This window comes from Mus musculus, chromosome 6 (genome assembly GCF_000001635.26).
Source record: "Mus musculus strain C57BL/6J chromosome 6, GRCm38.p6 C57BL/6J".
In the NCBI taxonomy this organism is placed as follows: Eukaryota; Metazoa; Chordata; class Mammalia; order Rodentia; family Muridae; genus Mus; species Mus musculus.
This window is the reverse complement of record NC_000072.6, coordinates 52,441,117-52,452,872: the sequence shown is the minus strand read 5'-3', so window position 1 is coordinate 52,452,872 and position 11,756 is coordinate 52,441,117. Positions and strand designations below refer to the sequence as shown.

Sequence of the window (11,756 nt, the reverse complement as noted above, 5' to 3'; positions counted from 1 at the left end):
CCACACAAGGTTTGTCTGTATTAAGTAGTTTTCTCAGGCTGTGAAGAAGTCCAGGTTCAGAGCAAGATTCCCCCTCACTTCAGCACCCTCTCGCAGCCTCATATATCTGCAGTAGAGACAATTCAGTCAGATTGAAAAAATAATCAGGGCCAAGCAGGTGGCTGTCAGGTCAGGAGAAAGATTTACCAACCCACGGTAGAGACCAGTCCTTGGAACCCGTGTGATCTGAATGAGGTTTTCTTGGATGCCTCTCTGAACATATATATCACTACGTAATCCATACAGAGCTGTTTCAACGGACAGAGCTCTTACCTGTAATAATTTTCTTTGAACTCATATGCTCTAAGAAATGCCAATAAACTCAGTTGAAGTAATTTCTCACCCACAGCACATGCATTTGTCCTGGAGAGCCTTAGAGCTTATGAACAATTGAAGAACACCCTGCCGAGTCCACACAGGGCAGTCATTACATGCAAAATGGACGCTGGAAAAAGAAAACATTTGACCCTTGCATTGATTGAACTTTCCTTCAAAGTGCCCTTCAGGGAGAACTGAGCTGGTTGCCAGGAAACAGATTTCTTTCTGGAATCAATTCTTTGCCATCCTAAGTGACTTCGAGTTTGTCACTTTCTCAACTTACAGTGACAAGCACTCTCCCTCTCAGAATTCTTCCTCAATTAAGGTCCAGACATTCAGGATACATCTGTAGAGAGTGGTGGGTATGTGAAGCGATGATTCTTTTAAATTGTACATTTTGATAAAGCTATTGAAGTATCATCACATTGTTTAAAAGATACTGAGTGATAGCAATTGAAGTCCCCAAAAAGTGTTGTGCATACTCCTTCTCTGTGTGAACCCTTGATTGCTGTTCGCATGGAAACCCATCTCGATGTGTTTTGAGGGGGTCTGCAGTCTTGGAACAAGCTCGGGAGGCATGGGCCACTGTGATGGAGGGCCGGTGTGTCTGTCCTTGACATCCTCACTTGCAAAATGAGAATCCTAGGGGAGGAGATCTCGCTCTTTCTATGTAATTTCGGGTCACTTCTTTCTGGTCTTGGCACGAAGAGTCAAATTAATGGTGGCGATGAGTATTCACAACAGGGCGGTGATGCAGGTGTGTGGGAGGTGAAGGGGGATGGGGGTGCACTGACAGCAGGAAACCATGGGAACAAGAAGTTCTGGTAACCTGATTTTTTTTCCCTTTCTTTCTCTCTCTCTCTCTCTTTCCCTCTTTCTCTTTCTTCCTTCCTTCCTTCCTTTCTCTTTCTTTCTCTTTCTTTCTCTCTTTTTCTCTCTCTTTCTCTTTCTTTCTTCCTTCCTTCCTCTTTCTTTCTTTCTTTCTTTCTTTCTTCCTTTCTTTCTTTTTCTCTCTCTCTTCCTTCCTTTCTTTCTTTCTTTCTTTCTTTCTTTCTTTCTTTCTTCCTTCCTTCCTTCCTTCCTTTCTTTCTTTCTTTCTTTCTTTCTTTCTTTCTTTCTTTCTTTCTTTCTTTTGTTCTTTCTTCCCATCAAGGTGCCAAAATATATTGTTGAAAGTTGACAATTAAGAACTTTCAGTGTGTTATTGAGAGTTACTGAGAATGTCATTAGAATAAAAAAACAAAACAAAACCAGAATATCAATCATAGTAACAAGGAGAAAGTATATTCCCTCAGCACCATCTGTAAAGAAAGAAAGAAAGCTATATAGCCAAAGATAAAAAACAAAAGTGAAGAGCCCAATGTATAGCACAAAATGAGACACCAAAACAAAGATTAAAAATAGTTCATTAGTGAATTCAAATGGGAAAACTCTTATTTCAAAGAAAAATAATCAGTTGAATAAAAATAATCATAAATGCAAAACTGGGTGTGGTGGTCACACCTTTAATCCCAGCACTCAGGAGGCAGAGGTAGGCAGATCTCTGAGTTCGAGGCCAGCCTCGTTTACAGAGCAAATTCAAGGACAGCCAGGGCGACAGAAAGAAACACTGTCTTGAAAGATTATATTTTTGATATTGTGATATATATATATATATATCAGTTAAAGAAAAATTCAAGACATGAAACTACCTAGAGCAAAGATGAGTACTTAATAATAATAAGCATACAGTTAGGTAAGTTTTTTGTTCTTATTTCCATTTGTTTCACTGTTTGGCTGGGAGTTTTTGTTTGTTTTGTTTTTTTAGACAGATTCCCACTTGTCAGCTTGGATGTCCTGGAAAACTACACAGAGCAGACTGGCCTTGGGCACCCAGAGGTCTGCCTCCTCGGGGCCTGGATTCAGGGTCTATGCCACCCCAGCTCAGCTTGCTTGTTTTGTTTCTTTCTCTGAACAATCTGGCTATGTAGCCCAGGCTGGCCTCCATCTCAAGGTCCTCCTGAGTGCTTACCAGCTGGGTGTGCACCACCATGCCCCACTCAAGGTAGTGTCTCTTCACCAGGCAAGTAGCTTTGCTTCAGGATACATTCTAAAATGCAGTACATTATTACAAGGACAAATGACAGAAGACAGTTGTGAGAAATTTGCCATCGCTTTCTCCAACCTATGGCAGATCAAGCATAGAGAAAAACAAGCATTAAGCCAAGACTGAATCACTAAATAAAGGGGACTATGGAAGATCTCTTACTCAGTCGGAAGCAAGACCAGATGTTCAGTACCTTATCATTTTAGTAATGTTCTAGAAGTTCTAACAGTGACAACTGAATAGGAAAAGGAAATGAAAACACAAAGAGAGTGGATAATAAAATTATTTGCAGATGGTACAAAGAGATAATCAATATAGAAATTATTAGAGTCGGTGAAAGAATGCAGAAAATCAATGGGTGTGAAAATAAAATAGGAGACAAATGGGAAATAAAACAAAAAATACGTATACTAAGACACTGAGAGGGGACAGCTGAATGGCTCAGTCAACAAGAGCATTTCCACCCCAAGCCAGATGGCCAACATTGGGTCTCCAGATCCACATGAAAAAACCCAAAGGTTGTGGCTTGTCTATGCCCACACTCCCTCTGCGAGGTAGAGGGCAGAAAAAGGAGAACACCCTGCAGGCTCAGGGGCCAGTTAGCCTGGAGTACATACCTCAGAAAAAACAAGAGACTGCTTCAACCAGGCAGAAAGTGAGAACTAACTCATGTAAGTTGTCTCCTGACACAGCAGGTCTAAACAGGTCCACATCCTCTTGTCCTGTTTAGCATCTTTCTCCCCTACCTTTGGACGGTGGACTAGAAGCAGGGTTGAAGCACTTGAGAACCCTTATTAGAGTAGGTTTTTGAAATATCTAAGCCTGCAAAGAACTTGCAGAAATATAAGGGAAAGTTAGACCACCAGTAGATAAATGGTTTTAAAGAATATAAACAGAGTTTGGGGCTCCTGAGACTCCCTCTGCTTTGTAGATGGTCTCTCTATCTCTGTTTCTATCTCTGTTTCTTCCTCTCTGCGTGTGTGTGTGTGTGTGTGTGTGTGTGAGAGAGAGAGAGAGAGAGAGAGAGAGTGTTTCATCATTCTTAATAAAAGTCTTTGGGGCAGGGAGATTATAAACAAACTTCAAAGAAATGCAAATGATACTACAGATATAAAACAGTGTTTAATGATACTCATCAAGACAGAAGGCTGACTTATCGATCCATATTTGCAATATTTTTAGTTATTGGGCAAGAATGGAAAGGGCCGACCTCACACAGAGACTGACACAGAGGGAAACAGTGGCACTTTGGGTTTCTGTTTTGTTGAAGGTTTGGGCTTGGGGCTAAGACCCACCGAAGCCTGAAGTTATCAAACTCAAACTCATAATCTCACCTCACCTGTCACCTAGGCTAGGACTACAGGTGTGGGTCATCACACCCCACTTAGTACCAGCCATTTTGTATGTTATTTAAGGGGTTAAAAACTGGTTCAACCTCTATAATGCAATTTGCCAAAATCAAGATTATTCAAACTTTTGGTCCAGCAATTCAAGTTTTTGAAAAATCTTAAGATAATTGTCAAAATAATCAAGATCCCAACACTGTCCCTAAGTGCAAAACTCTGCAGCCAAGAGACTCCAGAGGATGGGCTCAGCAAGCTGTGCTGTGCCCTTATAAAGAAAGGGATGGGTGTGCTGGAGTGAAGATGCCCAAGGTGTGGTGTTAAAGTGTGTGTGTGCATGTGCACACCCATGTGCAGTGTATGTGCTATACTAACGTGTGGAAAATTTCAAGAAGTGTGGAAATGTTACTGTCAGTGGTTCAGCATAGGACAGTAGTCCAAGGCCTTTACGTGTGTGTGTGTGTGTGTGTGTGTGTGTGTGTGTGTGTGTGTGTACTTACTGTGTTAGTTTCAAGTATTATTTCAAGTTTACTGAATTTTTTAAACTCATTTTCTATTTGTTTTGTGGTATTGAGGGTGGTACTCATGCTGGCCAATGTTCTACCACTAACCCACATCCCAGCTCCTTAAATGTTCCTTTTTCCTTCCTTCCTTCCTTCCTTCCTTCCTTCCTTCCTTCCTTCCTTCCTTCCTTCCTTCCTCCCTCCCTCCCTCCCTCCTTCCCTCCCTTCCTCCTCCTCCTCCTTCTTTGTTTGCTTGTCTTATTATTTGGTTTTTGTTTCCTTCCTTTGGAGAGACAGGGTCCTTCACTGACCCTCAGCCTCCAGAAATCTGGGGTCACTGTCACATCCCACCATGCCTGACTTTAAGTGATACTTTTCAAGTGTTGAAATGAAGAGAGAGAGAAAAAAATCAAGAGTGATTTTTCTGTAGGAGATAAAGAGTCTGAAGATCTGTCCTCCCTGGAGTTTGAAGGTCTGTCCTCCCCGGACAGAAGCTAGTCATTCTCAGTTTCCTCAGAAGAGATCTTTTCAAAATGAAATAATATTTAGCCACACATCTCTCCTGTACATAATTAATCACTTGCTGCCACATGACTGTTGGGAGTGCTAGCACATGCCTGTAATCCCAGCACTTGGGCTCTTTCAATATGGAGGAGGAAGGATCAGTAGTTCAAGGCTAATCTCAGATACATAGTAAGTTTGAGACCAGCATCAACTACACGATACCCTTATTGTAAAAATAATAGTAATCATAAATAAATAAATAAGATTAACTTGAACAAGCACATAAACAAAATCTTGAGCTTTTAAAAGTTGATAACTCTCTTATGCAGGGCTCTACCTGTAGGGGGAAAAAAAGACTCCTTTCATGGATGAATGACACAGAACGCTTAATAGTTCTGGGGAGGCATATTGAGAGTAAACAAGCTAAGACAGAGCAGACAATAAGTCATCAGAGTCACTGCTGTTTCCTCTGCTGCAAAGCATTCTCCATCACTCACCTCGAGGTCAATGTTTCTCAAAGTGTGGTCCCTGGCCAGGAACACCAGCATCACCTGGAGATTCATTACTGATGCAAGGAGACCAGGTTCTGGCATTGGGATCTAAGAGATGACAAAATCACTTGCTGCTCTTGTAGAGGGCTCAGGTTCCCAGTACCCACATGACAGCTCACACCATCTGTAACTTCAGGTTCAGGGGATCTGACCTCCGAAGGTACCAGACGTGTATGTGATGAACAGATAGACATGCAGGCAAACACTCATGTGCATAAGATGAAACTATTCAAAAAGAAAAAGGAAAGAAATCAGACCCGACTACAGCATGAGGTGTGGAGTAGAAATATGCCTTAGCAAGCTCTCAGAGGTATTCCAAGATGCTCAGCTTTGAGAATCTTTGCTTTAGTTTTCTAGGGATGGCCGCCAACAGGAGCAAGCATTGGCTGGTCTCTGCAGTTTGCCTTTTAAAGGGAACCCAAGATGGCATGATTAGACATCTCTGGGTGGACCTTGCCTCCTCAGCCTCTGGGAGATGCATCAGCTCTGCCTGCTAATTTAATACCTGCCTCCTCTGGGGGGGGGGGGGGAGACATAACAGAAAGGATTGGTTACCTCTTTGAAGGTTCACTACCCCAGCTCTCCTACCCAGTGTCACACTCTATCTGCATATTGGAAGTATTCCTGCCATGCCAAATACATGCCAGCTCACAGTTAAAGACTAGGACTTTGTGGGTCAAACCCCTCTTGTTAGGAGGAATGCCACCTTCAACAAACCGCTGCTGAACAAGGCTTCTGCCAGTCTGAAAATTGCTCTCTCAATCCCCAGCCCAGGGAAGGAGGTGGCATCTCAGAAAGGAAAGAAGGGGATCCCAGAACCCTGAGAGAGGCTGATCCACCCAATTCTGGACTTCCTATTCTGGACATCGGCTCTTATTGTTTAGATTAGCTTGACTATGATGCTGTAGTATTTCCCACGGAAACACCATAGAATAGAAAGAGAATTATTGTTACTTACAAATGTGGAGACACTGAGGCATTCAGTCGCTTTGGAATAAGTGGCAGAAGCTGAGGTGGATGTTTGCTCTAGGCCACTGGAAGCAAGTCACTGAAGCTGTTTCCTGGATGTCGGGAGTAAGGGACAGAGAAGAAAAGGCAGCAGCAACTGAGATGGCCTTGCCCCAGGCAAACTTGATTTATACTGAAGTTCTAAGGTTAGCCAACTGAGAAGACTGGAAACACAAGGGAAAAACAAACAATAGGGAAGGGAGTCAGTAATTATTATAGAAAAATTAAAATAACAATATAAAAATTACCATGTGTGTTTTAGCACCAGAGGAAAATAGTCATCCCGGTGAAAGACCACAAGCCCCTCCCTTGTCTCTTTAAAAGCGTTTCTATTGGCTAAGATCTCTCTGAGCAATATACTCTGTCCAGCCTTCTCACCCAAGCAACTCAAGATGGCCAGAGCAGAGCCCTTTGAGGGGACACAACTCTTCAGAGCAGAGACTACCTCTTCTGACTGGAACTAGGCTGCCCAGAATCCACTAGTGGTGACTGCTCCAGTTTGAGACAAGGGACCCCACCCACGTCACCTTGAGTAGCATCCACAAGGAAGACTTCGACTCTGTGAGGAGAAGCAGGCTCACTGTAAGACTGCAGCCTGATCCCCGCCTCTCCATCGAGTGTAGCCAAGTTGCAAATCAGGTCTCTTGGTGGATAGCAAATCAAGATTCAAGGTTACAGGCAATGGAGAGCAGAGAGGGAAACGGGAACTCATTTATCAACACCACTTTTAAAACTAAAGCAACTGGGCTGGTGAGATGGCTCAGTGGTAAGAGCACCCGACTGCTCTTCTGAAGGTCCAGAGTTCAAATCCCAGCAACCACATGGTGGCTCACAACCATCCGTAACGAGATCTGACTCCCTCTTCTGGAGTGTCTGAAGACAGCTACAGTGTACTTACATATAATCAATAAATAAATCTTTAAAAAAAAAAAAAAAAACTAAAGCAACTAAAAGCTCGGGTGGGAGACCTGGCATGGTCTCAACTACGCCCCCCACTGAGGCTGGCAGACTCTCGGGTGCTGTGAGACTTAAATACCATTTCCAGCAGGTTTTGAGACCTGCAGTCAGACGGCTCATAACTGTTCTTGGTGGCAAACTTCAACAAAGTTTTTTTTTTTTTTTCCACTGAAAGAGACAGAAAAAATTCATTTTCCAGTGTAAGGACTCCGAGAGAGAGAGAGAGAGAGAGAGACAGAGACAGAGACAGAGAGACAGAGAGAGACAGAGAGAGAGAGAGGGAGAGAGAGAGAGTGTGTGTGTTTGCGCATGCGCGCTTATTGAGTTAGGGACACCAGTTCTTGTTCTCCAGTGTGCACCTTTTAATTTTTCAATTACCTTTTAAATCAGACACACCTGTGTCCGGCTTAACAGAAAGCTCGGTGTTTGGAGTAATTAATGGTATACAGGAAGAGATGCAAGAATAAGAGATCATGTTGTGGGCTGGAGAGATGGCTCAGTAGTTAGAGGCTACTATTACTCTTGCAGAGGACCCGAGATTGGCTCCCAGCACTCACATAGGGTGACTTGCAATGGCCTGTAATTCCACTTCCACGGAGACCTGACACTTCTGACCTTCTCAGATACCTGCAGTAACGTGCACATGCCCAGATAGAGGCACGTACACATAAGTAAAAGAAAATCATTTTTTAAAAAAGAACCACCACATTGTGTGGCTACAGGGGTTATATAGGAGGGCAACAAACAAGATTCCAGGTCCTCTCGCGTGAAGGCTTGATGCTAGCTAGCAACTATCCTGCCTCCTTGGAGGTGAGCGAGCTCAGGCTCAGGCTCAGGCTCCAGGCCCCAGGCCCCAGGCCCCAGGCCCCAGGCCCCAGGCCCCAGGCTCCAGCAGCGTGGTCCTGATAGGGTAATACAATGGTTACAGGAGCATAATAAACAGGGGCATGTGGAAAGATCCTTTTCCTTATCTGCCTCCCCCCTTCCCCGACTTTGTCCACTGTTAAAAACACAGTTGGCCACATGGTGCTGATATGAATGCAGAAGGGACCTGCTGCACAAAAGCTGGGCACCTTATTGCCCATGTGCTGGGGGCAAGGTTACTGACTACCTCCAGCCCACCACTAACTGGTTTGTGCCTTGCCAGTCCTCAGCAGCACAGGGAGAGATAGTTCCTCCTCCTTCTCTTCTTCCTCTTCTTCCTCCTTTTCCTCCTCCTCCTCCCCTTCCTCCTCCTTCATTGGTTGTTTGAGGCAGGGTTTCTCTGTGTAGCCCCGGCTATCCTGGAACTTACTCTGTAGACCAGGCTGACCTCACCAGAGACCTATCTGTCTCTGCCTTGCTTGTTCAGGGATTAAAGGCGTCACCACCACACCCAGCTTCTTCTTTGAAGGATGTACACTAAGTCCCAGTCTAAGCTCTTTCTCCTCATCTTCCAGACCCAGAGCCACCTCAGTGCTTGGTGTTAAAAGTTTCCACACAGTTCTCAACCTTCCACTTCACGGTTTGTGTTTTTATAACCTACATCAGCCCAAGGGTTCTTGCCCACTGCTGTGCACTCGACTAAGAGAAAGGTGGCAACAGGATAACAGCTACCCTGAGTCCCCAGGCTTAATCAGAATGAAAAAGACGCCATGACATCACCAACTCCTCCGCCTCTGGTACTAGGCTTTTGTGGGAGATTTAGATGTCCTCTTTTCCATAAAAACCATCTCGAAGACAGAAAGGGCTGCTGCCCAATTCGGTTGCAGCTCTTACGGAGGGAAGCCCTGAAGCAAGTCAAGGAGCTGCACGCTGCGCGGAGCACCGGGATCTCCAAGCGTGTGGGTGGGAAGCATGTGCTGAGGGCGTGGCGGGCTATAAAACCAAACACAACATGCACGATTTCCTCTGGCAGGTAACTTAATGAGAGCATAGAGTTGGGTTGTCAGAACAACAGATCTGCCCATCTGCATAACCCAAGAGGCCAGGCTGCGTTTTTTATGGGCTGCATGAAACAAAAGCCACCCAAACCATTGCGGTATTCCTTGTCTAGCCCAGAGCCACAGTAACTTCATAATAAGAACGGAGGGCAGAGACATTTCCAACCGCTTGTGGAATGTGCTGCCCCAATCCTCTCAATTTAAAGGAGGCCTCCAGCTACTGACCAGGCAGCTGCTAATCTGGTTGCTTACTGGAGAACAGTAAAAAACATCAACCCCGAGGCCCATCTTAGCAGGGGGCAGGAAGCCGCCACCGGCTTGATCTCTGGGAAATTGCTGGAAAAAAGGGCCTGGCAGGAACCTGGTAACGTCTTTCCCTCCTCTGCTCTTTCCTAGCCAGCAGGCTTTGGAACGATCTGCAAAGCAGAGGCGGGGTGCTCTGCCCCCACAGACACCTCAGAGCTGCTAAGACGGGGAGGGGTGCTTTGGCTCTCTTTAAAAAGACTTCCTGGTTTTTCAGGACTCCCCTAATTAAAAGAGAGAAAGCAGGGAGAATGTTTCAATTATGTTCTATAACAAGGAAAGCCGAGCCATCTCTTTTATAGAGATGAAAAGGTACCCAAACACGGAGGGGGAAAACATCTACACTCAGGGCCCCATCCATTCACTTACTAAATATTTATCAAATGTCTATGAACCAGATCCTTTGCAAGGGAGGACTAGAAACCAGTGGCGGGAGGATGAGGTGAGGTCATTGCTCACAAGGATCTACAATCCGGGCCGTGGATGAACAAGCCAACAGGCGAGTATAGAAGAGTTCTGGAGGAGCTCTGGCGAACACCCCATCAGTCTGGGGAGGAAAAGGAAGGTATTCCCCGACCGTTAATTCTATCGCTCCGTTGGATTGAAACCTTAGCAGACTAGTAGAGGACATTTGCACGTGTGTCTGTAGGGGCCATCCCTGGAGGGTTAGCTCATTCGAGCTCTGAGTCATGACCATGGATGATGGACACTGGATGGATATTGGAAGCGTAGAACTGTGGAAGGAGGAGCTTAGTTGGAGGAAGTGGGTCCGTGGGACATGCCTTTGAAGGGTATATTTCCCCCTGGCACTTTCCTGCTACCTTCTCTTCTTCCTGTCTGCCATGACACCATGGTAGTCTCCCTCCCTTCATGCCGACAGTGATGGACCTAACCACCCTGAAGTGAAGGCTCTCCCAAACCATGAGCCAAACTAAGTTCTATTCCCTTACCTGGTTTCTCTCAGGTCGTCATGCCACTGACAAAGACTCCAATGTTTAACTTCCCAAAAAGGAAGCTATGTCAGAGTAGACATCTCAGTAGGCAGCCATTCTGAGCAAAAAGGAAGAATTCTGAGGAAGAGAAACCAAATGCCCTTTCTGCCAGGAACTTCCTGTCTGTCTCCCAATTTTATGCTCATATTCACTCTAGACTTCAGGAGAGCAGCAAGGGCTTTTTTTTTTTTTCTTAGTTAGGTCACCACACGGCTCCCAGGGCCCTTGAAGCCCAAGCTTTTGAGAGGGATCCCATTGGCTGTGGGGATTTTTAATTTGACCTTATTTATTAAAAGACACAAAGCAATAGGAAATCTCATGTACTGATTACACAGGGAAAACTGATGGCAGATCCAAGGATAAAGTCTCAGAGTTTTTAAAACTAGAAGGACCTGCCTGGTGAAACTGTTTTGCCTGGAGTGGGTAGAAAGGGAGATTCCCACTGGTCTTGCAGAAGACCTGGTAATGCATCCTAAGGGAGAGTTAGCCCAAAATTGGCAGTGGCCATTTTGCCTCAGTGGATTTGTGGAAATAAAAACCCAGGAGTAAAAGAACAAAGAGATTCCTGGGTGTTGTTTACTACCGAAGAGCAACAGAGAGATCAAGAATAAGTGGAGGAGATTGGTTAAGATCAAGAGACCACAAAGGCATCTGGGCTTTGGCTGGACCTACTTGGAGAGAGGTGAAAGAGTTGCAGGACACAAGAGACAGAGAAGAGAAGTTATTGGGACCTCCTGTCTGGAACCAAACCACCTGGTTTCAAATCATGACATCCATTGACTACCTTATTATCTTAGGCTAATTATTTAATACCCCCTGCCTCAGTTTGCACATGCTGAGCTAATTTATTTAACACGCAGTTCCTCAGTTTTCCTTATCTGTGAGATGGGACAATAGCAGTTCTCACCTCATGTAGCCAGGGCAATGAGTGAACTTAAAAATATATATAAGCATGCTGGAACACAGCTCTGCTCAATAAATCAATTCTCATCGAGACCGATCTTCACTTTCTTCACAGGCCTTCTCATTTGCCCCCTATGGCTACGTCATACAAACTCCCTAAGCCAGAGCACTTGAGCAGAGATTGTGGGCTGCCCAGCTGTTGGTACCGTTCACTCTCCAGGCAGACTCTGGAGGTGGAGAGAAAGCTGACACTGCAGGCTCCAGAGAGAGCACCAGGAATGGGCATCTGTTGTCTTTATTTAATCTCAACCCAGGGGTTCTACTCTG

General features: G+C 45.0%; 1 annotated feature.

The window, feature by feature from the left end:
* Positions 8,344 to 10,256: an enhancer, noted in NCBI's record as "VISTA enhancer mm48". NCBI's record gives its function as "enhancer in: limb[5/5]" and the evidence as "EXISTENCE:transgenic organism evidence [ECO:0001131][PMID:17130149]".